This window comes from Symphalangus syndactylus, chromosome 8 (genome assembly GCF_028878055.3).
Source record: "Symphalangus syndactylus isolate Jambi chromosome 8, NHGRI_mSymSyn1-v2.1_pri, whole genome shotgun sequence".
In the NCBI taxonomy this organism is placed as follows: Eukaryota; Metazoa; Chordata; class Mammalia; order Primates; family Hylobatidae; genus Symphalangus; species Symphalangus syndactylus.
Window position 1 is genome coordinate 91693271 of NC_072430.2, and position 25580 is coordinate 91718850.

Genomic DNA, 25580 nt, shown 5'->3' on the forward strand with positions numbered 1-25580 from the left:
CAGAAATTTGTATCTCACAGTTCTGGAGGCTAGAAAATCCAAGATCAAGGTGCTAGTCCGATCATTCCTGGTGAGGGCTGTCTCTTGGCTTGCCAGTGGTGGCTGCTTTCTCACTATGTCCTCACGTGGCCTTTCCTGTCCGATGTGCACATGGAGAGAAAGAAAGAGATATCTCTTCTCTAAGGCCTTCTTTAAGGCCATCAATCCTATTGAATTAGGATTGAACATTTATTATCTCATTTACGTTAATTACCCCCAAAGCCTTACCTTCAAATACAGTCACATTGGGGGTTAGGTATCCAGCATTTTGGGGAAACACAATTCAGAGCAGGAACATTCCTAGTGTTTCAAGGAAGTGTCTCTAACTTGGTTGCAAGTTTGTCTCGGAAGTGGGGGTCACTGCCTTTCTATCAGTAGGCTGGAGCTGAAGATACATCAGCCCTAGAGTGCACTTTCTAATGTGCAATTCAATTCTTTCCTTTCCGCATAGCTATAGACTTTGATTCTCTGTTTCTTGTGGCATTACTAACCTTTAGGCAGGACTGGTCATATCAATCACATTTCTATTGAAAATATAGCAATCGCCAACTTCTTATGTTGTACACTTTATGATAATTTGCCCAAACTATGGTGTTTGTTTATTCGTTTGTTTTTGGTTGTTTCTTAAGAGTGAAGAACTGGTCTGGGAAAGTGACTGTTTTCTAGAAGTGTTCTCCAATGAGAAAGTGTAGTTTTTGCTCACAATAAGAAGGAAAGACTTGGCAGGGAAAACAGATCCTCACCGTCGGATTCCTTCTCTACCCTTATTTCTCAACTGTAATTGCAAATCACATGTAAGAGAGCAGAAGGCACTGCCCTGGAGGTCAATTCTTGTAACCTGAAATTGAGTAATATATTTGTTTTCTGATTCAGTTAGTTGTGCAGACTAACTACGAAAGTACCCAGAAGGCTTGTTTTGAAATTGGAGATCTTGTTCAAAATTGTGCATAACAAAATTCGTATACTAAACATTCTAAGGGCCCTAATCTAAATGTGTAATATTTACCACAAGATTTTAGGAAAATGATCAGTTATTATCACAAACATGAAAAAAGGTGGAAATACATTCCCAATGGCAGCAGAGAGAAAACCTGGTAAATCCTGCCCATATTGTCAACATTATCTCTTCACTTTTGGCATCGTCCTCTGACTTAATCACATGAATGGAATGGAAATATTGCTTCTATATAAAATCTCTACTCAAGTGGTGTCTTTCAGAGCGTAAAATAGCTTGATGGTTATGTTCTCTTCCTTCCTGTGCTTTTTAAATCACTGTACCTCTTCCTGTGTTACACATTATATATTTATTTGCTTACTCTGTCTTTTCTCTCAAATGTAAGCTCTTTAAATATGGGAATCATGTTTGTTCTTTCTGGTACCCGCTGGAACTCAATGGGTATTTGTGAAATAAATCTTTTATGAATTAAAAATTCAGTAAAAATTGTTTTATTTTGTAGTTTTTTTACAGAACGTAAAAGGTCACTGGAGAAATTTAAAACAAATATATAAGCTAAAATTATTTTAAATGGTATGAATAAAAGTGAATATAATGGGTAATGGGCCTCGAGTATAAACTAACCCTTTATTAGAGAAGACAATTATTACTTAATCATTTTTCCTTTCTTCCACCTTTGTTTCTCACAAAACGTGTCCATATTCTGTACTCATAAAATATATTCTCAAAAATCCTATTAAGTGGACAGTAATGGAGTCACAGCAGCATCCGGCCACAACTGACTTGCCAAGGAGTCAATACCTTTACAGACTCGGGCTAACTACTGTCTGTAGAAAGGTGTGTGGTATAGAGTTCTACAGAGGGCCAGTACTAGAGAGGATGCTACAGTAAACTTAGTTGTTTATATTTTAGTTTCTGGCTTAGCTCATGACTGTAGAGTCTCTAATATACTCTATATTCTACAAAAGAATTCCAAATTGTGCTTTCAAGGTCTTATTATATGTTTATTGTGTCTGAATAAATTCAGTCCGACAATGAATCATTAAAATGTGATGTATTTTATCAGCACCTTATTGATGTAATAATTATTTTCTTTTTACAGTTATTACAAGTGTCAGTAACAGAAAAATATTCACAGAAATTTTTCTGTTTTTTTTGCAACCATTTGATTATAAATAAATTTTCATATCAATTTTTCTATTGAAAAATATCAATAGCATATTCCTCTTTTGATATGATTTATATGACCATGATAAGCTTACAAGTTCTATGTCAACCAAAAATTTTATTTTTCCTCATCTCTGCAATGGGAAAAATTAAAAAACGTTTACCAATGCAATCACCTAGAAATTGACCATTTTATGTTTGATGCCATTTACAAAAATAGTTTATTTTTCATGTAAGTGATACATTGACATGTCTAAAGACAGCATTCTATTTGATATTATTAAAATTGTATTCATTATAGTTAAATAAAATTTTCTATGACCTTTTATAATACACTTAAATACTTTCTTCCAAAGGTAGAAAGGATTGAGAAATGAAGATTTCTTACCAATTGCTTTATTTAAATTTTTTTTCAAAATTGGAGTATTCTATTTATTTTTAGCTACATATTTAACTGTTCTTTTAGTATTTAAAATATTAAAACTGTCTTTTTAGATTGGAAAAGTAATACATGTATATTTTTCCAAATCATAAAACATAAAGCAGAATAAAGAAAATACAGAATAACCATCAATCTACCTATTCAGAAACAATCTCTGGTTGTATATGATTTCTTATGCATGTTAATATGTATAAGTGTGTGTATACGTGTGATTATATTTATATGAGCATATGTAAATGATCATTGCACATATATTGTTTGGTAACCTCCTTTGTCATTGAAAGAGACAATATTGATAACTTTTGAGTTGCAGGCAAGATGGCTGAATAGAAACAGCTCTGGTCTGCAGCTTCCAGTGAGATCAATGCAGAATGTGCGTGATTTCTGCATTTCCAACTGAGGTACCCAGCACATCTCATTGGGACTGGTTAGACAGTGGGTGTAGCCCATGGAGGGTAGGCCGAAGCAGGGTGCCGTGTTGCCTCACCTGGGAAGCACAAGGGGTCAGAGAACTCCCTCCCCTAGCCAAGGGAAGCCGTGAGGGACTGTGCCATGAGGAACAGTGCATTCTGGCCCGGATACGATGCTTTCCCCAGGGTCTTTGCAACCCGCAGACCAGGAGATTCCATCGCGTGCTTACGCTATTGGGGCCCTGGGTTTCAAGAACAAAACTGGACAGCCTTTGGGCAGTCACCTAGCAAGCTGCGGGAGTTTTTTTTTCATACCCCAGTGGCGTCTGGAATGCCAGTGAGACAGAATCGTCATCCCCTGGAAAGCGGCCTTAAGCCAGGGAGGCAAGTGGTCTAGCTGGGTGGATCGCAGCCCCATGGAGCCCAGCAAGCTAAGATCCACTGGTTTGAAATTGTTGCTCCCAGCACAGCAGTCTTAAGTCGACCTGGGATGCTCTGGCTTGGTTGGGGGAGGGGCATCCGCCATTACAGAGGCTGAGTAGCCGGTTTTCCCCTCCCAGTGTAAACAAAGCCCCAGGGAAGTTCTAACTGGGTGGAGCCCAACACAGATCCTCAAACCCACTGTAGCCAGACTGCCTCTCTAGATTTTTCCTCTCTGGGCAGGGCATCCCAGAAAGAAAAACAGCAGCCCCAGTCAGGGGCTTATAGATCAAACTCCCATCTCCCTGGGACAGAGCACCTGGGGAAGGGGTGGATGTGGGCGCAGCTTCAGCAGACTTAAACATTTGTGCCTGCTGGCTATGGAGAGAGCAGCAGATATCCCAGCACAGTGTTTGAGCTCTGCTAAGAGACAGACTGCCTCTTCAAGTGGGTTCCTGACCCCCATGCCTCCTGACTGGGAGACACCTCCCAGCAAAGGTCAACAGACACCTCATACAGGAGAGCTCCAGCTGGCATATGGTGGATTCCCGTCTGGGATGGGGCTTCCAGAGGAAGGAATAGGCAGCAATCTTAGCTGTTCTACAGCCTCCACTGGTGATACCCAGGCAAACAGGGTCTGGAGTGGACCTCAAGCAAACTCCAGCAGACCTGCAGCAGAGGGACCTGACTGTTAAAAGGAAAACTAACAAACAGAAAGGAATAGCATTAACATCAACAAAGAGAACATCCACACAGAAACCCCAGAAACCTCATATGAAGGTCACCAACATCAAAGACCAAAGGTACATAAATCCAGAAAGATGAGGAAAAACCAGCACAAAAAGGCTGGAAATTCCAAAAACCAGAACATCTCTTCTCCGCCAAAGGATCACAACTCCTTGCCAGCAAGGGAACAAAACTTGATGAAGAATGAGTTTGATGAATTGACAGAAGTGGTTTCAGAAGGTGGGTAATAACAAACTCCTCCAAGCTAAGGGAGCATGTTCTAACCCAATGCAAGGAAGCTAAGAACCTTGAAAAAAGTTTAGAGAAATTGCTAACTAGAATAACCAGTTTAGAGAAGAACATAAATGACCTGATGGAACTGAAAAACACAGCATGAGAACTTTGTGAAGCATACACAAGTATCAACAGCTGAATCAATCTAGCAGAAGAAAGGATATCAGAGATTGAAGATCAACTTAAGGAAATAAAGCATTAAAACAAAATTAGAGAAAAAAGAATGAAAAGGAATGAACAAAGTCTCCAAGAAATATGAGACTATATGAAAAGACCAAACCTACATTTGATTGGTGTACCTGAAGGTGACAGGGAGAATGGAAAGAAGTTGGAAAACGCTCTTCAGGATATTATCCAGGAGAACTTCCCCAACCTAGCAAGACAGGCCAACATTCAAATTCAAGAAATACAGAGAACACCACAAAGATACTCCTCGAGAAGAGCAATCCAAAAACACATAATCATCAGATTCAACAAGGTTGAAATGAAGGAAAAAATGTTAAGGGCAGCCAGAGAGAAAGGTTGGGTTTCCCATAAAGGGAAGCCCATCAGATTAACAGTGGATCTCCTCTGCAGAAACTCTACAAGCCAGAAGAGAGTGGGAGCCAATATTCCACATTCTTAAAGAAAATAATTTTCAAGCCAGAATTTCACATCAAGCAAAACTAAGCTTCATAAGTGAAGGATAAATAAAATATTTTACAGACAAGCAAATGCTGAGAGATTTTGTCACCACCAGGCCTGCCTTACAAGAGCTCCTGAAGGAGGCACTAAATATGGAAAGAAACAATCGGTACCAGCCACTACAAAAACATACCGGATTGTAAAGACCATCGACACTATGAAAAAACTGCATCAACTAACAGGCAAAATAACCAGCTAGCATCATAATGACAGGATCAAATTCATACATAGCAATATTAACCTTAAATGTAAATGGGTTAAATGCCCCAGTTAAAAGACATAGACTGGCAAATTAGATAAAGAGTCAAAACCCATTGGTGTGCTGTATTCAGGAGACCCATGTCACATGTAAAAACACACATTGACTCAAAATAAAGGGATAGAGGAATATTGACCAAGCAAATGGAAAGAAAATAAATAAATAAATAAAATTAGGGGTTGCAATGCTAGCCTCTGATAAAACAGACTTTAAAGCAACAAAGATCAAAAGAGCCAAAGATGGGCATTACGTAATGGTAAAGGAATCAATGCAACAAGAAGAGCTAACGATCCTAAATACATATGCACCAAATACAGGAGCACCCAAATTCATAAAGCAAGTTATTAGAGACCTATAAAGAGATTTAGACTCCCACACAATAATAGTGTGAGACTTTAACACCCCACTGTCAATATTAGACAGATCAATGAGACAGAAAGTTAAAAAGGATATCCAGGATCTGAACTCAGCTCTGCAACAAGCAGACCTAATAGACATCTACAGAACTCTGAACCCCAAATCAACAGAATATATATTCTTCTCAGCACCACATCACACTTATTCTAAAATTGACCGCATAATTGGAAGCAAAATACTCCTCAGCAAATGCAAAAGAACAGAAATCATAACAGTCTCTCAGACCACAATGCAATCAAATTAGAACTCAGGATTAAGAAACTCACTCAAAACCACTCAACTACATGGAAACTGATCAACCAGCTCCTGAAGGACTACTGGGTAAATAACAAAATTAAGGCAGAAATAAATAAGTTATTTGAAACCAATGAGAACAAAGACACAACATACCAAAATTTCTGGGACACAGCTAAAGCAGTGTTTAGAGGGAAATTTATAGCACTAAATGCCCACAGGAGAAAGTGAGAAAGATCTAAAGTTGACAACCAAACATTGCAATTAAAAGAACTAGAGAAGCCAGAGCAAACAAATTGAAAAGCTAACAGAAGACAAGAAATAACTAAGATCAGAGCAGAAATGAGGTAGATAGAGACAGGAGAAACTCTTCAAAAAATAACTGAATCCAGGGGCTGGTTTTTTTAAAAAGATTAACAAAATAGACAGATCATTAGCCAGACTAAAGAAGAAGAAATGAGAGAAGAATCAAATAGACACAATACAAAATGATAAAGTGGATATCACAACTGATCCCACAGAAATACAAACTACCATCAGAGAATACTATAAAAACCTCTAAGCAAATAAACTAGAAAATCTAAAAGAAATGGATAAATTCCTGGACACATAAACCTCCCAAGACTAAACCAGGAAGAAATCGAATGCCTGAAGAGACCAATAACAAGTCCTGAAATTGAGGCAGTAATCAATAGACTACCAACCAAAAAAAGCCTAAGACCAAAGAAATTCACAGCCGAATTCTACCAGAGGTACAAAGAGTAGCTGGTACTATTCCTTCTGAAACTATTCCAAACAATAGGAAAAGAGGGACTCCTCCCTAACTCATTTTATGAGGCCAGCATCATCCTGATACCAAAACCTGGCAGAGACACATGCACAAAAAGAAAAACTCAGACCAATATCCCTGATGAACATCGATGCAAAAATCCTCAATAAAATATTGGCAAACTGAATCCGGCAGCACATCAAAAAGCTTATCCCCCACCGTTAAGTTGGCTTCATCCCTGGGATACAAGGCTGGTTCAACATACACAAATCAATAAACTTAATCCATCACATAAACAGAATCAATGACAAAAACCACATGATTATCTCAATACATGCAGAAAAGACCTTTGATAAAATTCAACATGGCTTTATGCTAAAAACTCTCAATAAACTTGGTATTGATGGAATGTACCTCAAAATAACGAGAGCTATTTATGACAAACTCACAGCCAATATCATACTGAATGGGCAAAAGCTAGACACATTCCCTTTGAAAACTGGCACAAGACAAGGATGCCCTCTCTCACCACTCCTACTCAACATAGTATTGGAAGTTCTGGCCAGGGCAATCAGGCAAGAGAAAGAAATAAAGGGTATTCAAATAGGAAAAGAGGAAGTCAAATTTTCTCTGTTTGCAGATGACATGATTGTATATTTAGAAAACACCATCATCTCAGTCCAAAATCTCCTTAAGCTGAAAAGCAACTTCAGCAAAGTCTCAGGATATAAAATCAATGTGAAAAAACCACAAGAATTCCTGTACACCAATAACAGACAGACAGCCAAATCGTGAGTAAATTCCCATTCACAGTTGCTACAGAGAATAAAAGACCTAGGAATACAACTCACAAGAGATGCGAAGGACCTCTTTAAGGAGATCTACAAACTAATATCCAGAAATCTACAATGAACTCAAACAAATTTACAGGAAAAAAACAAACAACCCCATCAAAAAGTGGGCAAAGGATATGAACAGACACTTCTCAAAAGAAGACATTTATGCCATCAACAAACATATGAAAAAAAGCTCATTATCACTGGTCATTAGAGAAATGCAAATCAAATCCACAGTGAGATACCATCTCACACCCATTAGAATAGCAATCATTAAAAAGCCAAGAAACAACAGATGCTGGAGAGGATGTGGAGTAATAGGAATGCTTTTGCACTGTTGGTGGGAGTGTAAATTAATTCAACCACTGTGAAAGACAATGTGGCGATTCCTCAAGTATCTAGCACCAAAAATACCACTTGACTCAGCAATCCTATTACTGGGTATACACCCAAGGGATTATAAATCATTCTACTATAAAGACATATGCACAAGTATGTTTATTGCAGCACTATTCACAGTAGCAAAGACTTGGAACCAACCCAAATGCCTGACAATGATTGACTGGATAAAGAAAATGTGGCAGATATACACCATGGAATACTATGTACAGCCAGAAAAAAAGGATGTGTTCATGTCCTTTGCAGGGAAATGGATGAAGCTGGAAACCATCATTCTCAGCAAACTAACACAGGAACAGAAAACCAAACACTGCATGTTCTCTCTCTTAAGTGAGAGTTGAACAATGAGAACACATGGACACAAGGAGGGAAACATCACACACCCTGGCCTGTCAGGGGTTCATGGGACTAGGGGAGGGATAGCATTAGGAGAAATACCTAATGTAGATGATGGGTTGATGGGTGCAGCAAACCACCATGGCACTTGTATACCTATGTGACAAACCTGCATGTTCTGCACATGTACCCCAGAACTTAAAGTAAAATGAAAAAATTAATAACTTTCCAAACTGACTTGCATAACCTCATTTAATGGCTGCATAATAGTTTTTGGATATTTAAAAATTTATGTTACCATTCTCATAATTTTGGGCAATATCTATTTTTGCAATTATTAATATTCATGCAAAAGTGTGTTCATAGTCTAATATTTCAAAACTCTGAAAGTTACTTATTTATGGTAAATTCACAGGAGAAGAATTATTGGGTCTAATATTTAAACATTTGAATAATATTAATATATATTGAAAATTGTCATTCAGAGATATAATATCAACATACACTTTTTTTATGAGCATATGAAAGTATTTATTTGTACCTTTGCCTAAATGGAGTGTGTGTGTGTGTGTGTGTGTGTGTGTGTGTGTGTATGTTCTTTCAAACTTTATCAATTGCTCATTTGGATTTCAGTAAATATTAAGTGGCTGCTACTGTGGACAGTATAATGTTTGTGAGTACATTAGAGAAATATTTTACAGAGTGTGAGAATGCAAAGTAAGGACCAGTGATAATAAAGTTCTAGGTGTGCCCTTGTACACTCTTTTTTCTTTCAAAATAAGAATTAAAACAAAATGAGATGGAGCAAATAAATATATTGATGTTATTTTATATGTAGAACAAGGTAGTGTGAAAAAATGAGATGGATAGAATGGACATAGGAAAGGCATAAAAAAAGATCTAAGTTTACCAACTTTTTAATGGAAAAACACACTAACCATCTATAAGATTCAGTTTTCCATTTGTTAAATGAGGCTGTTAAGCCTATTTGTGTTTATGATGAGTGAAGATAATGTGTAAATAACACAGCAGATAGTGTGTGTAACCTTAGTGCATTTTCCCCAGCAAAATTTAATCCACGATTGGAAACTCCAACATCTGTGACTTTTTTCCAGAAGTAGAAAATGCCTTCAGATAAAGTTTGATGAAAGTAGATAGAGAGCTAGAAAAAAAATTGGTCCATTTGTTTTCAAAAGGCTAGATGTGACTTATTCCAAATTAGACAACAACAAAAAAGAAATGGTGGAGGAGAGGAGGGATTGTTAATGTGAAAGCAGTGTCTAGTTTATCCTCAAACTGAATAAATCTGTTTTGTATTCAACATGCTTATTCAGAGAATTCTGACATCTTTAACATCACAACCACCACCCATTACGTCATCGTCTTTTTTTTTTTTTTTTTTTTTTTGAGACGGAGCGTTGCTCTGTCACCAGGCTAGAGTGCAGTGGCTCCATCTCGGCTTACTGCAACTTCCGCCTCCCGGGTTCAAGCAGTTCTTCTGCCTCAGCCTCCCGAGTAGCTGGGACTACAGGCGCCCACCACAACGCCTGGCTAATTTTTTTTTGTGGTATTTTAGTAGAGAAGGGGTTTCACCATGTGGCCCAGGCTTGTATCAAACTCCTGAGCTCAGGCAATCCGCCTGCCTTGGCCTCCCAAAGTGCTAGGATTATAGGCTTGAGTCACCGCGCCTGGCCACGTCATCCTCATTTATAACCCTTAACTATTTGAGCTTGATCCTAAACAGAAAGAGTAAGATCCTTACCTCGCTGCAAAAAATTGCAAAATAAGATGGAAAAAACATAGTGTGTCACTAAATAATATACTATGATCAAAATCACAGAAGCCCCACTGCATATTCAGTATAGGGGGATTAATGCTGTTAATAATATTACAGCTGTGAACTGGAAGGAAATAGTATTTTGAAGATAGATTCTCGGTAAAGTGAAATATCAAAAAGTTCTGAAAACTTGGAAAGAAAGCTTGATAAATTGGGACAAGGAATGAGCAAATTCTGTGAGAAATTTTATAGATGTAAGTCATATAAAGGGATGACTTCTTTTATGTAATAAATTTTCTTAAAAGAAAATAATAAACCGGCCAGGCGGGGTGGCTCACGCTTGTAATCCCAACACTTTGGGAGGCCGAAGCGGGCGGATCACTTGAGGTTAGCAGTTCCGAGACCAGCTTGGCCAATGTGGTGAAACCCCATCTTTACTAAAAATACAAAAACTAGCCTCGTGTGGTGATGTGCACCTGTAGTCTCAGCTACTTGGGAGCTGAGGCAGGAGAATAATTTGATCCCAGGAGGTGGAGGTTGTAGTGAGCTGAGATTGTGTCACTGCACTCCAGCCTGGGTGACAGAGTGAGACTCCATCTCAAAAAAAAAAGAAAAAAGAAGAAAAAAAGAAAATAATAAACCTTTAATTAAAAAGGCAACTTAAGAGATAGGATTAAATAATGACAGATCATTCAAGATGCTTCAGATTCTGAAGCACAAGTGACCACAAGCAATATATTATGTAAAAATATTCAGACACATTTTCATATATCTTCTCCATATTTCATAACATCACAAATACTTACCACACACACTCAAAAACTGTAAGACACAGAACTAAAAAGTTATCCTAACATGTGTACTTGAAAGTTTTCACAGAGCAATTTGAAGTATATTCTGGAATATCAGAAAGCCAGAAGTTTGGGGATAAGAATTATCTATGATTTGAGATGCAATATTGAAAATAGTGGTCTAATTTTTGAGAAAATTCAAAAGTAAATTCAAGAGACTTTTATGATTAAAATGATAAGGCAAGTGAGGAAGAGAGAGGAATCAAGGCCACCTACAGTGAGCGTCTGACTTTAGCAAAGGAGTCAATTGATGGTTCCTGGCACTGACTTGGGAGCCTAAAATAAAAAAAGCACGTAGCCCTAGGAAGGTGATTAAGTCAAGGTGACGCAGTTTGAGTTTGAAGGATTTGTGAAACCTCCAGTGGCACTATGAAATAAAAAGCCCCATATGTAGATATGGAGCTCATAATAGAGGTCTCTGCTGGAGACAAAAAGGTGAGAATCAGGAGATAAACGATCATTGTTCCGTGGGGTGAATGAGATCTATTTATTTAAGAAGTATATATAGTATTTGATGTGAAGCAAGCACTCTCCTGAACGCTTTTACAAATATTAACTCATGTAATCCTCATATGACTATGAGGTGACTGTGAAGACTGGGAAGGAATATCCTAGAAGTGAACTCTGAACAACCAGGAGAAAAACAAGTATGAGAAAACTGAGAGGAAATGACCAGCAAAGCAGGAGAAAACTTGGGAAGCTGCAGCTACACAAACACTAGAGGAAGTGAGGATTTCCAGAAATTGTCATGAGTGAACAATGTCTAACGCACAGAGTGTTCCAGAGGGCAAGGGGTAAACACATGCATGGGATTTAATGACAATGGCATCACAAGTAACCTCGTAAAATATTTTAGCGTGAGGGGGCAGCAGCAAGTGAGATGGGGTAGGAACAGGAACAGAGGCTATGAAAACAGAAATTTAGGATGTTATTTTATAAATCTGTGCTGAAAAGTAACAGAATTTGAAGGGAAAAATTTTATGAAGGTTATAGTTGTATATGGTTAAAAAGGGACAGTTAAATGCTGTAAGAAAGGTAAAATAAATAGCAGATGCGATCCCAGGCACAGGTGAAAAGAGTTTAACTGTGGGCTGAAGAAAAGATGTATTTTCCATTAAAATGATAGGTTTTCTTGGTGGGGGATACAAATACATTTTCAAAGTGTGTGTAATGAATGTGTGTGTGTGTGTGTGTGTGTGTGTGTGTTTTGCCAGGGGAAACAAAGAAACAGAAACAGAGAGATGAGAAAGTTGCTGAAGAGCAGATAGGAAGATGAAAATTTTCTTGCTGTGATTAAATTTTGTGTATGAGAAAGAGATTGAGATTGTCTTTCAGAATGACAAGAAGTAGTAGACTTTTAAAAATGTGAAGGTTTGATGTTTTCTCTAGGTAAAATAAAATGGAGCATTAATAATTTAGCATTAAAAGATTTCTGGGGCTGGACGCTGTGGCTCACGCCTGTAATCCAAGCACTTTGGGAGGCCAAGGCAGCTGGTCACGAAGTCAGGAGTTTGAGACCAGCCTGACCAACATGGTGAAACCCTGTCTCTACTAAAAATACAAAAATTAGCTGGATGTGGTGGCGTGTGCCTGTAAACCCAGCTACTCAGGAGGCTGTGGCAGGAGAATCGCTTGAACCCGGGAGATGGAGGCTGCAGTGAGCTGAGATTGCACCACTGCACTCCAGCCTGGGTGACAGGGTGAGACTTAGTCTCAAAAAAAAAAAAAAAAAAAAAAAAAATCTAGGCTGCTGGAATCTCAACTATAAATTAATAGTAACTTCTGCTGCCTTAAAAATTCAGCATTTCTCCCCTCCAGATACAGGAATTTAATATTTGAATGATTATATTTGGATTTTATTAACTGGACAGAGGTAAAGAACAAAAGAAGCAAGACTTTGAAAGGTGTTAGTAAGAGGAAATATATAAATGGTTTAAATGGTTTATTACTTAATCATCAACTAATCATTTTTTCTACCTGTGTTCTTTCAATGTTTAGAAATGTAGATAATACTTCAAATTAGTAATATCACACTTGGGAATTAAAAATATTAAAATGGCTATGTGCACGTTCATGTTTATTTTACTAGAGAAAATAAAATTTCATTTTAAACAATGTAGGTTTCCAACATAATGAAAGTTATTAGATACGGTGGCACATCCATCTACCGAATTTAATATACACTAAGTAAAACTGGCAGTGATAATGACTAGAAGATAATTGGGAATAATCCACATGATATGAATTTGAAATGCTGTACACAAAAATAGATGCATAATTTAAGATCAACCAAGTCAAAATTGGTGTTCAAGGAGAAAAAGATGGTTTGGTAACAGAAAATACTTTAGGTCAATGAGATTATGAATTCATTTTCATAATTTCTCTTCTACTTAAAAAAAGTTTAGTCATCTGGTTTGTTTGCTCATGAAACATTCTCTGCTACATTAGAGAGTGAGAAGACTCTTTAATATGTTCATAAATCCAGCTCTCAGAGAAGCTTAGCCTACACCCACCTAAGGAATAAATGACCATTAACCCACATTAATCATGGTGATTCCATTGACGTTATAGTGTTTGGTTTAGATATTTCTATGTAAACTCTGGCTAACAAGTTGAGAGGGGATGTAGCTGCATGGTTGGGGATGGGGTGATTTTGAAAATTCTCCTTGCTGTGAATGCAGCTATTAAGGAAGAACCACAAAGTATCTCCTCCTTCTATTTGTCCTGTCTGTAAGTGACACTTGTTACTGAAGCTGCTATCTTGTAACATTGAGGCAGACAAACTAAAAATAAAATTTATCTGCTGTGAGTGATGGAAATAAAAATATAGGAAAAACCTGCTTCCTTGTTGAAGGAACCAGTCTTGAAGCAGCTTACCTCTGTATTTTGTATAATGCGGGCTAATAAATTTAAGCTAATTATTTTTTTTTTTTTTTTGAGACGGAGTCTTGCTCTGTCTCCCAGGCGGGAGTGCAATGGCGCGATCTCGGCTCACTGCAAGCTCCGCCTCCCGGGTTCATGCCATTCTCCTGTCTCAGCCTCCCAAGTAGCTGGGACTACAGGCGCCTGCCAACACGTCCGGCTAATTTTTTGTATTTTTAGTAGAGATGGGGTTTCACTGTGTTAGCCAGGATGGTCTCGATCTCCTGACCTCGTGATCCGCCCGCCTCGGCCTCCCAAAGTGCTGGGATTACAGGCTTGAGCCACCGCGCCCGGCCTAAGCTAATTATTTATGCTACCTGTGCTGTGATGTTTTCCTATCAGCAGCCAAATATAACCTCACAGTTGTTTTGCTGTTTTTGCTTTCACAAAAGAGCTATTAACCAATTTAAAAATGTTTTTTGACTGAAGGATGCTTAGGGGATGAGAGGATATCAACAATATAAGCCCATGCCAAATCCCCATTTCTTATCATTAAAACTGTCCTGACATTGAAGCAATGCTCAGTTTTTTACCATAAGAGTGAAATTTTGAGATTATAATTTTAAACTGTAAAATATTTACACTTAAATTACACTTATAATTTTAAAGTGTAAAATATTTACACAGATTAAAATAAAATATGGGAAACAATGAAGCAAAACATTCTAAACTTGAAAAGTAAATTGATATTACAAACACAGAGTGACTTAAAAACAACAAAAAAAAAACAACAAAAATCAAACCTCCATTGTAATTGCAGATTTGTTGACTAAATGTTTACTAAAAGACTGGCTAGCTTGAGCCCAGGGGTCGAACGTTTCAGTGAGCCACTGCGCTCCAGCCTGGGCAACAGAGCAAGACTTCATCTGAAAAAAAAAAAAAAAAAGACTCGCTAAAGGGAAATTTCTTTTTGGATTTGGCTCTTTTTACAGGAAGTCCTACTTTTCTGGAGAATTACTTGATGAAAAATTTCTTAACCTTACTTCATGAATCAAATCACAACTCTTTCTACATTTTAGATTGTGAAAATCTCACTGATAAGAAAAAATAATTGTTTCTCTTGGCCAGGTGCAGTGACTCACGTCTATACAACCAGCACTTTGGGAGGCCGAGGCGGGTGGATCACCTCAGGTCAGGAGTTCAAGACCAGCCTGGCCAACATGGCGAAACCCCGACTCTACTAAAAACACAAAAATAAGCCGGTTGTGGTGTGTGCCTGTAATCACAGCTCCTCGGAGGCTGAGGCAGGAGAATCGCTTGAACCCGGGAGGCAGAGGTTGCAGTGAGCCGTGATTGTGCCACTGCACTCCAGCCTGGGTGACAGAGGGGCACCCTGTTTCAAAAAAAAGAAAAAAGAAAAAGAAAAATAATCGTTTCACTCTTTTAAGTACAAAAATAATTGTACATGGTTTTTTAAAGAAGGGAAGTCTCTTCTAAGAATAAAACTGTTCACTGTATAGAATTAATATTTTTGTTATTCATAGTATTAAAAAAAAGTCTCATGGAGAGGAAATAGCAATACCAGGCAAAATGAGTATATATTTTTATGTTACAACCCAATATCATATAGCATATGCAAACTATTTATTTAAATAATTTTAAAGCTAAAATGGAGATGAGGTCACACATTTATACACTGCTAGAACTAAAAACAATCATAGAAATAAGTATCTGAAATATCCAGGTTTTTTAAATACAAAAACTGAAGCTCAGGAAATTGATTTTTTCACCCCAGTGTCTTACATTTACATATTGGCAATGTTTCAACTCAGACATAGGAATGTGACCATTCAAGGAAAGGGCAACTGCAAGCTTCAAAAGACACACTACTCTCACAAATATTTTCCTTTTTATCACCTAAAGTAAATTTCAGATTACTTACAATCTCTAGAAATTAACATTTCATTAAACCATAACTAGGAAATGTTTATTTAATATTTGAGCAAAAGTTAAGAAACATATTTAAACTTAATTAAAACAAAAATAAATTAAAGAAAATTAATTAAAACAAATTTTTATGTAATGTTTTGAGCCAAAGTCAAGAAATTTAATTAAAGCAAAATCATTTTTGGTGTTTATATTTTCGATAGGTAAAAATAATTTTCTCCTACCAAATAACAGGAAATATTAATATTTATTGCCAATTAAGAGAGGAGTGTGAGCCCTGGAAGTGGAGAAGTGAAACCGAGAGGCAGTAAGGGGGAAGGGGGAGAAGAGATCATTAGAGAATTAAGAACAAGGCAAATGTAAACATGTAAACACATTTCTTAAAATTTGCAATTGAAATCTGAAGAGAATGTGATATACTATAGATCTCCACTACTAAGAATACAATGAACAAATTGAAATAAAAAGGAAACACATAATAAAGGAAATCATGCCAATGTTTCTTTTTATAGTAATGAATAGTATTTCATTATGCCTGTTCTATTTATAGTTGTCCATAACTACTAAAACTCTCTAAAAATGAATGGAATTATTTTGTCTGGACTTTATAGTTAAATTTGTAAGTTTTTTTTTTTTTTTTTTCAGAAAAAGATTATATTGTTTTCTTTGAATTCACTTTTCTTCATCAAAATTACTGATTTCCATACTAACTCAATTTGTTTAAAAGCAAAGCTCTTTATGGTATGTTATTGTCATTTCCTTAAGAGGGGAAAAAAAACAAAAGTTAGTATTACATATCTGAACCAAATGGAGGTTTTCAAGAATAAAATTCTGCACAACTACAAAAGCTAGTAGCTCCAAATGAAAGGAAATGGAATAAAAAATGAATGCAAGATAATACAATGAATTTTTGGCATGAGAGGAAAAAAAAGAATAATATATTAAATGTGTATTTCTCCATTATAATTACCATACATATTAAAAATGAGAATGATATAGAGAGATTGAGAGACCTGTGGCTACTTTTGGCTATTTTACCTGCTTTTTGTATTTGCTCTTCTAGGTACCTGTTATTGAGTTAGATAAGCAAATGGTATTTCAGGACCAAAACATCTATTTCCTGAAGAGTTGCTCCTTTAATTGTGTATCTACCTATCTGTCTATGTAACTCTTGTTAAATGAATTAATTTGTTAGTTAAAATCAATCTAGTAATTCATAATGAATGGGATATCTTGTGGGAGGTACGTGTACTTTGCAAATACATGGAAAGACAGTTGAGACTTTCCTAACGGGTTCTGGAATTCAGGTTGATATTACCTTTTTAAAAAGTTTTAAGGATTAATAGCTAAAAAGATCAAGTCAGTTTCTTCATTTCTCCTGAAGGCCTGTTTCTATCAGATTTTATCTCTGCCTAGACAAATATATTGGAGACTTCTCAACTTTCTGCTTCTGATGATATCAACTTGTGGTATGGCAAAAGAAGAGCAAAATGTTCACCCAGGTGTGGGAATTTCTCACAAAAATGTTACTTTATTATATTTAGGGAAAAAAGGGGGCAAAATCTACACTCATAATCCCTGAGACTGGATTTCTAGAACCTTTTGGTTTCAGATTTATGATGAATTAGAAAACTTTCTGATTAGAAAAATGTTATAGTTTCAAATATTAGCTAACATTTTTATCTTTAAGTACAATAAACATGACAAATAATTATCGTTTTCTCTCCTATTAAGGAGAGTATTTTTAGTAATAAAAATAAGCCTTAATGTTAAAAAGCTAAGAATTCATGATTGCTTCTAATGACACGTATCTGGGAGGGGTCTGAGTTTGGTTCAAGAGAGGAACTACAGCTGTTGGTGATTACAACCATCTGCCCAGATGACATCACGATCAACTCCTCTGAATCACTCTAAAGGAACGAGGAGTCCTGGCAGCTGAGTCATGATCCCCCAGGAGCTATTAAGAAGTTCATCTTCAGTCACTTCCATCCAAAGAGAAAAAAACCCATGAAGGGTGAGAACTATGGGTCCTGAGAATGACAGGCAATTGGTGCCACTTTATTCACAGAATCCAATAAATAGTACTCTTCGATTCACATATTTAATGATCATTATTGTACATTTTTATAAAGACCACTTAGTCTAAATTGCCATTCATCTCTTTCCTATCAAAATCCTACCCAACACATAATCATATCATCAGAAATCAGACGTTTCCTTGTTGAATGCCCTACCTAACTCATTCGATTGTAATTTTCTGGGAATGGTGACCAGAGATTTGATTATTTGTAAGTTACATCAAATCCTCATTACTTTATAAATGATTTAAAATTTATCACTTGGTACACTTTCCATATCTTTCAGAGGATTAATATATAAAAGTACATAGTTAATGCTCAGCTTTAAAGACATTAAAGGACAGAGTTATACAGAAAGAAAGATCCAGAGATCTTTCTTTAATAAAGATATTAAAATTGAATCTGCTTCTTCAAGTATAATGATAGAACAGAAAGAGATCTTAAAATGGTTTAATCTCTTCCTTGGCTTTCAAAAATATAAAGTCTTCTTCTTTATTGGAGATTTCTTTATCCATAGAATATCTTAATTCCCCACTCCCCAACTTCCTCCCCATGTCAAGTTTTATCTGTCTTTAAAATATTTATGTTGTCTTCTTCGGGATATATCATTGACTGGCACTTTTTGATTCTCGTTATATATACTGTTATCCTTGGATATTAAAGTAGGTCTCAAATATATCTTTCATGGTGGTGTGTAAGGTTCTGAGAGAGCTGGAAAAAAGGTATAAGCTCCCTTCTAAAGTGCAAGTATATACTTGCAGAGATATTTTTTCACTTACATTCTTGGAGATCATCCATCGTCTCCCCATGTCTTTTACAGAAGAGGCTTCCAGCACCTATTAGGGAAGCTAGATGGTCACTTGTATCTTCCTTATCTCTGTACTAGATGATAATATCGAATGCAGGTAAGTGGTGGTGGGGAGAGTAATATTGACAGAATAGTTATATGGCAAACATTGGCACCTCAGAAACTTTTTGCTTTTTTGAGGGCTCTTATTAATATTTGCAGACTTTAAAAAGGCTTGAAAAGAGCTTTATCCAGAGCTCACCACATATAGAAAAACAGATCTCTCTTGTTATGGGAATTGAGGCTAGTCCAAATTCCCCCAGATTAAACATCTTTCCTCATTTGGCACATTCTTCAGCTGTTCCTTAAGAAAAAAACATACTTAGAAAAGTTAATTTTGGGAAGTCTAGAATTAGAATAAAATTATTACATTAAAAGGAAAGCCCAGATATATCTTAAAAAATGCTTATCTTAATTTTTTTGAAAACTCACATTAGCACCAGATCATTTCTTTAATGAGTACCGATTTCCTTTCTTCATTGACTAAATAGCTTTGCTAAACAAGATTAAAACCACATAACTCAAATGAGACATATAAGATCTTGAATAATGTTCACATAGCTATAACATCAAATTCCAATGCTAATATAAATTTTGTCTACTACGTTTGTCATTTATTTGGGATTATCTGTTTGCCTCAAGTGGTGTAAAAAAAATTGAGCAGGAACCACCTGAAGCTTCCTTTCACAACAAGAGAAAGTTGTAATTAGTATTTACTTTACCTAGCTTTCTTTATATGAAAGTAGCCAAGAAGCAGGAGAGAAAAGACAATTACAAGAAATTGTGATAGGAAACTATTAGGAAAAGCAATTTGTAATTTCTGATAAAACTCTAGGTTTTATCTGAGCACTCGTAGTCTGGCAAGTGGGAAGTACCTGTTGAACAAGTGATCATTTGATTGATTTTAAGCATGTGGAGCTCATTTGTCATCTAAAATATAGAAGAGAGTGAGATATTAGCTTCCTGAATAGCTATTGTTATTTAGAAAAAATAATGAACCAAGAAACTTCTTATGTAAGATGAAATAACTATTTTTTAGAAACAGTGATCTTATGTTCTTCATTGTATAAACACTTATGTACTCATATAACATAGCTCCTGGGATACAATAAACAATAAATGTACGTTTATCTTATTTAGGCAAACTAAAAGTTACAGGCTCTGTGCCCTTAAATTTTTAAATTTATATTCATCTTTTGTTTTTTAAGGTGTTATAAAATTACAATTTTAAAAGCCCTTCTATTTCTAACCACCATGTATTAACAGGGATTGGATTTTTTCACCCACCTGAAATAAGTAAAAAAAAAAAAAAAGACAAAGTATAAGAAATTATATTGGTCAGTGGAGAGCAGTGATTTCACAGAGATGAGGAACAAGTGTTTAGCCCCACATTTGTATATTTGTTCCACCAGACTGAATGGAGACTCAGTTTAGTTTCTATATGAAAGCTCAGGGAGGAGGAACTCTACAAGAACCCAGTGGTCTCCCTGAGTTTGGGAGACAAAGCAGAGAGAGTCTCAGGAGGTAGTTAGGGTATATAGTACCGAACATCGGAGAGGACAGAGTTATACAGAAAGAAAGATCCAGAGATCTTCAGACGGACTTCTAGTCTTCAGCTCAATATTGATCTGTTGCATTCATAAGAGAAAAGTCTAAAGACTGGGTGAAGCACCACCTAAAAGGGTTAGAGGGGCCCACACATGTAAAGCAGGGAATATTTTTTGTTCCCAAGTTGCAAAACTCTCAGTTCATGGAGCATTAAGTATAGTACTCAGGTGTTTGCATCAGTAGTAGGAAAAAATTAACCATAGAATAAATAATTCTCCAGTCTTGCCTAATAAAGTTTAATAGCAATACAACAAAATAGGAAACAGTTTCCAAGTACTTTAACTACATCCCAAAAGAGAGCTGAAGGATATTTATAGAAATACAACATATCCCAACACATAATAAGGTAAAATTCATAATATTAGGCAACCACATCAAAATTACTAGGGATGCAAAGAACAGTAGAATATAACTCATAATGAGAAAAGTCTAAATGACAGAAATGACATCAAAAACAGAATTAGCAGACAAAAATATTAAAAATTTAAAGTATTTTCCATATGTTCAAAAAACTAGAGAAAAGTTGTATTACATTTTAATATAACCATTGTGATTCATTTTCTGAGATGAAAATTAATCTTTGAAGCTTCCTAAATGGACTTTAAAATATTACCAAAATATTCATAATAAACACCATTATTCTGGAGACTTACCCTGTTTCTGAGATTTACTCTGTTTTTAAGCCTTGGAAATGAGGAATGAGGAATGAAGTGATGCTTACAGGTGAATTATCATAGAATTCAAGGACTGGATAGAAATAGATAAGGGTCAAGAAGAGGAGGAGAGATAGACTAGGTTGGCAGCAGTGTGGTGGCAGCACTTGAGGGTGTGGTATAGTTCGAGGGCATCAAAGGCACATTGTGCTTGGTAATAAAAACTGTTTACATTTTATCAGTGTCCTACTGTTGAATACTTTCACATTTCTGATGTTGAAATAGCTTTCTTGTGCCCTAATCAGCAATATATAATGTTTTTTACTCACATATTGACTGAGCAATTCCTTGCAATAATTCCAAGTCTACACAGAGACCTGTGGTCCATCATATGGAACAACTGGGATAGTTGTATTGCAGCATTGGAACTTCTATTATGGGCCGTGATGTCCTTATATTCTTTTGTTTTTGAAATAATTTTAACACCTGGGTGTTCCAATTAAGAGAGGATAGCATTCCAAATAGAGGCTTAAAGAGAAAACAGTGGATTTGACATGGGCCCATACTTTCTGTTATTGTTGGTTTGAGGAAGAAGAAAAGTAGAGGTGATGAAGTTGCCTTCAGCAACTGGTAGCGACTGGTAGTTGAATCTCAGGCTGTGGTTCTACTTGGCACCTGACACTTGGAGAAGTGAAGACAGGGAGAGAAAGGTAATAGGAAGACTGGGCCCCTGGAATTGATACATAACACTAAGAAAGCAGTCAGTGAGGATCTCAGAAAGCCAGGAGAGATGGTCTATTATGAAGAGAACTTTCTGGAAACACTTGAACACTTCCCTGTTTCTAGTGAGATTTGATATCCAGAAACACATGTCTATTGAATTCAAGTTTCTCCTAATGCACATTGTAGCAATCAGAAAGAATTATAGTGCTGCTATATTTCTATAAAAGATAGCAGAATCTACCTTTGACACTAATGCATGAAAATATATTTGTGTTTTAAAAAGGCAACCTGCCAAATTTAATTCCTAAAATGAGTTAATTGCTATAGATGGTAAACAAAAAAGGATGGCTAGTTGTAGAAGGCCTTTATTGAGAATAGATGAGTTGTATTGTAGTGCAATCCTTAGATCATGTCCACATAGAAAAAATAAATTGATGATATAATTAACCCATTTTAACCTATATTATAATTCAATTTAATTAATTTATACTGATAAGATTTTTTTGAAAATCCTAGTCTAAGTAATTTTCTTCACTTTTCATATTGTCTCTTCCTTTTTATTTTTTGTAAGGATGTTTACTTTGTATTTTTTTCTTGTGTGAGGTAGAGATATCAGTTGAAAGATACCTTAAAATTTTGTGACACTGAATTTAATCAGCCAACCATTCCTAAGGAATTGATAGCATATTTACTATTTGGTTAGATGGATAGGCACTCTGGCATTAAATTAAGTCTCCAAAGTTGGCATTTTTTCTCCATTAGTTTGCCATCCTGCACATTTACCTCTTGAATTTGAAAGATGTAAATAAAAGATTTCTAAAGATTAGAAAATTAATTTTTAAGATAATTAAGCTGTTTTGAAAATTAGACTTTATTACAAAATATGTTCTCATTTTATGTATTATTAATTTAACAATTAGTTTTATGACAGAAGATTTTAGTCAAAATAGTTGTACAATCAACAAGCAAATGATCTATGGACAATCAGTCAGACCATAAAACACCAGTTGATAACATAATCCTTTTGGACAGGAACCACATTTCCAAAAGGAGTTTTGATTTAGTCATTGGTGGTAAAACAAAAGATATCAGACTGTACCTTAAAAACAAACAAACAAAACAAAACAAAAACTTGTCCAATTCAGTATACTTAATAGAGATAGGAATCAAATAGTAGTATATGTCATTAAACTTTTCCAAAAAGATTCTGTGGTCACTTGAAGTAGAAAAACTTGGTTTTCCAATATAACTACTCAAATCAGTAAAAATAAATATTTTAAAGCTTTACTCTTATTTTAAAATTACTTCGTTAGTTATCTGTATTTACATTAATATTTTTCAATCTTTGTTGATCCCTAATTATATTTCATATAATTTTATTAAGCTGTAGGCCACAAATTAACATTTCAAACTCAGCTAAATTTCAGGGACTATTCCCTCTTTAGTTTAAGGATTAGATGAGATATGGACACTATATATTGAAATAATCATGCACTAGAATGATAGATTTAAAATAATCTTTAAAATAGGGAGATTTTGTCATGTTCAAAAATTTTGCAGTATCTCTCAAGATTGTCACAACTTTCCCCCTTTCATGTAAATATTATGCTTTTACACATGAAATATGACTCTCTGGGCAGTATGTTTCCTGCTTGAGTTTTGCCCTTTGTGTTTATATTATCTCATGTTATACAAAGTCATTTTGTGACTAATTTCCAGAGCACTGAGTCACAGTGTGGCTGTTGCTTATCTTTTCTTTTTTCCCACATGGTAGTACTCTTGGCCCTTATTTTTGGCAATTATTTTATACTAATGAGTGCTTTTTCATAATTAAATAATTGTTTCTCTCATTATATTTCTGTGGTTGTTTAGTGCTGTATTATATGCTTTCATTTTTTACTAGAAGCAAACATTTTATAACCAACAGGAACATAACAGTACATCATGTAGGCACGTTATCTATTGTTTTAATTGACAAAATTGCACAACATAGACTTGATCGTAAGTATTCTCGTTTAGGTATCTCAGAATATAACCTTTGGTCTTTGGAGAATTATAAAATATTTCCTTAGAGAGATTAGTTAATGCTGGCATAAAATAATTTAGATTATGATTATTTTAATGTTTATACCTCATTTTAAATATCATCAACTAATAGTACTGAAAGATTATTTGAATAGAAGAATAACAGTCTCTATTTTATATGTTACGAAATAAAATGGAAAGGTAAACCAAACTTTCAAAAACTTCCAATTAACCAAGCACCATTAGTAAAGAATTCTACTTCAATCTTCAAATTATAAAAAAGCTACATACACCAATTAGTTACAAAAATGTTTATGGTTTAAAATCATAAACATTGCACATAAATGCAAAATGCTGAGAACTCAAGTTTGGATTGCAGTTTGAGTTTACTCTGTTTACAGGGAAGGGTTGATTTTCATTTTCGGCAAATAAACAGTGATCCTCCCCTATCAGTTCTTTGCCTCTCAGCACCCTGCTTTTCCCCCCGAGAAAAAGAAATTAAAAGTTATTTCTTATGGGCTAGACAGTATATTGCCAGGTACTCACAAGTAAAATCTCTGATGAAAGTTCTTGGAATGTTTTTTTCAAAACGGAGTTGAGGTTATTTTGTTTTTCCTTCCAGGTATTGAAGACAGGATTTATCTTCTCTACTTCTTCTTTTAGAAACAGATCAAGAAACTGGCGATTGAAGAGTAACTGAAAGAAACGCAATCTGATCTTACTAGCAGTGAAAGAGCGAGGTAAGAATTTGACTATTATCCAGCCTAAAGTCTCTGCTGTCTATTAGAGCAAAGAGGGAGCCTCAGAGTCGGCTTCAGAGATCACTGGCAGTTGGGAATAGCCCAACTTCCTGTTAGGTCACTGCAACTCTGACTCTATTTAGTCTAAACCTCTTTTTTCTTTCTTTTTTTTTTTTTTTTTAGCGGAGGAAACAGATGAAGGAAACAGCTTACACCAAGATTTCAGTTACGATCATTTTGAATAGCTATTTCCTTTACTTTCCAGGATTGTTTTTGTAATCAGTTGAAAAAGAATGCTTTTTTCCCCCTAGAGTTAGGGTTTAAAAAATTACATATTTATTATTACATTGTTAATAAATAAACTTTTTTGCAGTTTGTTTCTTCTTCAAGTTATTTCATTTGTTTCACCCACTGTCAATATATTTATTTTTTTAAAAAGTCTGAGGGCTACCATTGGAGGTCTCTCTTAGTGAGACAATGTAATGCATTATCTATTGCAGGTGTCAGGCTTTGAGCCTTACCTTAGCTAGTTGCTAACTTGGCTCCTCAGCCGTGTTATTTGAATCTGCTATGCCTCAGTTCCTTGGTTCCTAAAATGTTGATAATAAAAGTTTCTGGGCTTGATATAAGTACTAAATGGCTTAATACATTAAAAGTACTTAAGGCAGGCCCCAGCATGTAGCGAACCTCCAGTAGTTGTTGACTATCATTATTGCTGTTTTCTGTATTTCTATTATTATTATTCTACAAAATATGTAAATATTTAAAGATGTCAACCAGAGTCTCTGCTGTATGTCCCTATCATTGAGGTTCATCCTTACTGTTTCTGTATTGGAATTATGGTCATATCAGACTAAGATCACTAGAGATCTAATAAATGGGCAGAAATCTACTTTGCCAGGAAGGCTGAAGACATTTGGTCAGAAAATATATGAGTTTCTTGCTTCTCCATCTCAGATTCTTTGTGCCTTCAATTTTTCTTGCTTTCCTTAGACCTCTCTGTAAAAGGTAGCCTTTCATCTTGTGTATTTTTAATACGTATTGAATAATTATTTGGTTACTGGAACATAAATCATCTGATT

General features: G+C 35.6%; 2 protein-coding genes across 3 annotated transcripts in view; one reads left to right on the forward strand and one right to left on the reverse strand.

Moving 5' to 3' along the window:
• The window catches only part of TFPI (tissue factor pathway inhibitor), a 91669-nt gene extending 67059 nt beyond the window's left edge, over positions 1 to 24610 (reverse strand). Inside the window, exon 1 of one of the 2 annotated variants that reach the window (XM_055289961.2) lies at positions 24305 to 24610. The gene's annotated coding sequence lies outside the window, so the exon portion shown is untranslated. The remainder of the gene's footprint in view (positions 1 to 24304) is intronic. The other variant, XM_055289962.2, reaches the window with a different exon arrangement.
• The window catches only part of GULP1 (GULP PTB domain containing engulfment adaptor 1), a 1103064-nt gene that overhangs the window by 71339 nt on the left and 1006145 nt on the right, over positions 1 to 25580 (forward strand). The window contains exon 2 of the mRNA XM_063645626.1: positions 24381 to 24498. The gene's annotated coding sequence lies outside the window, so the exon portion shown is untranslated. The remainder of the gene's footprint in view (positions 1 to 24380; positions 24499 to 25580) is intronic.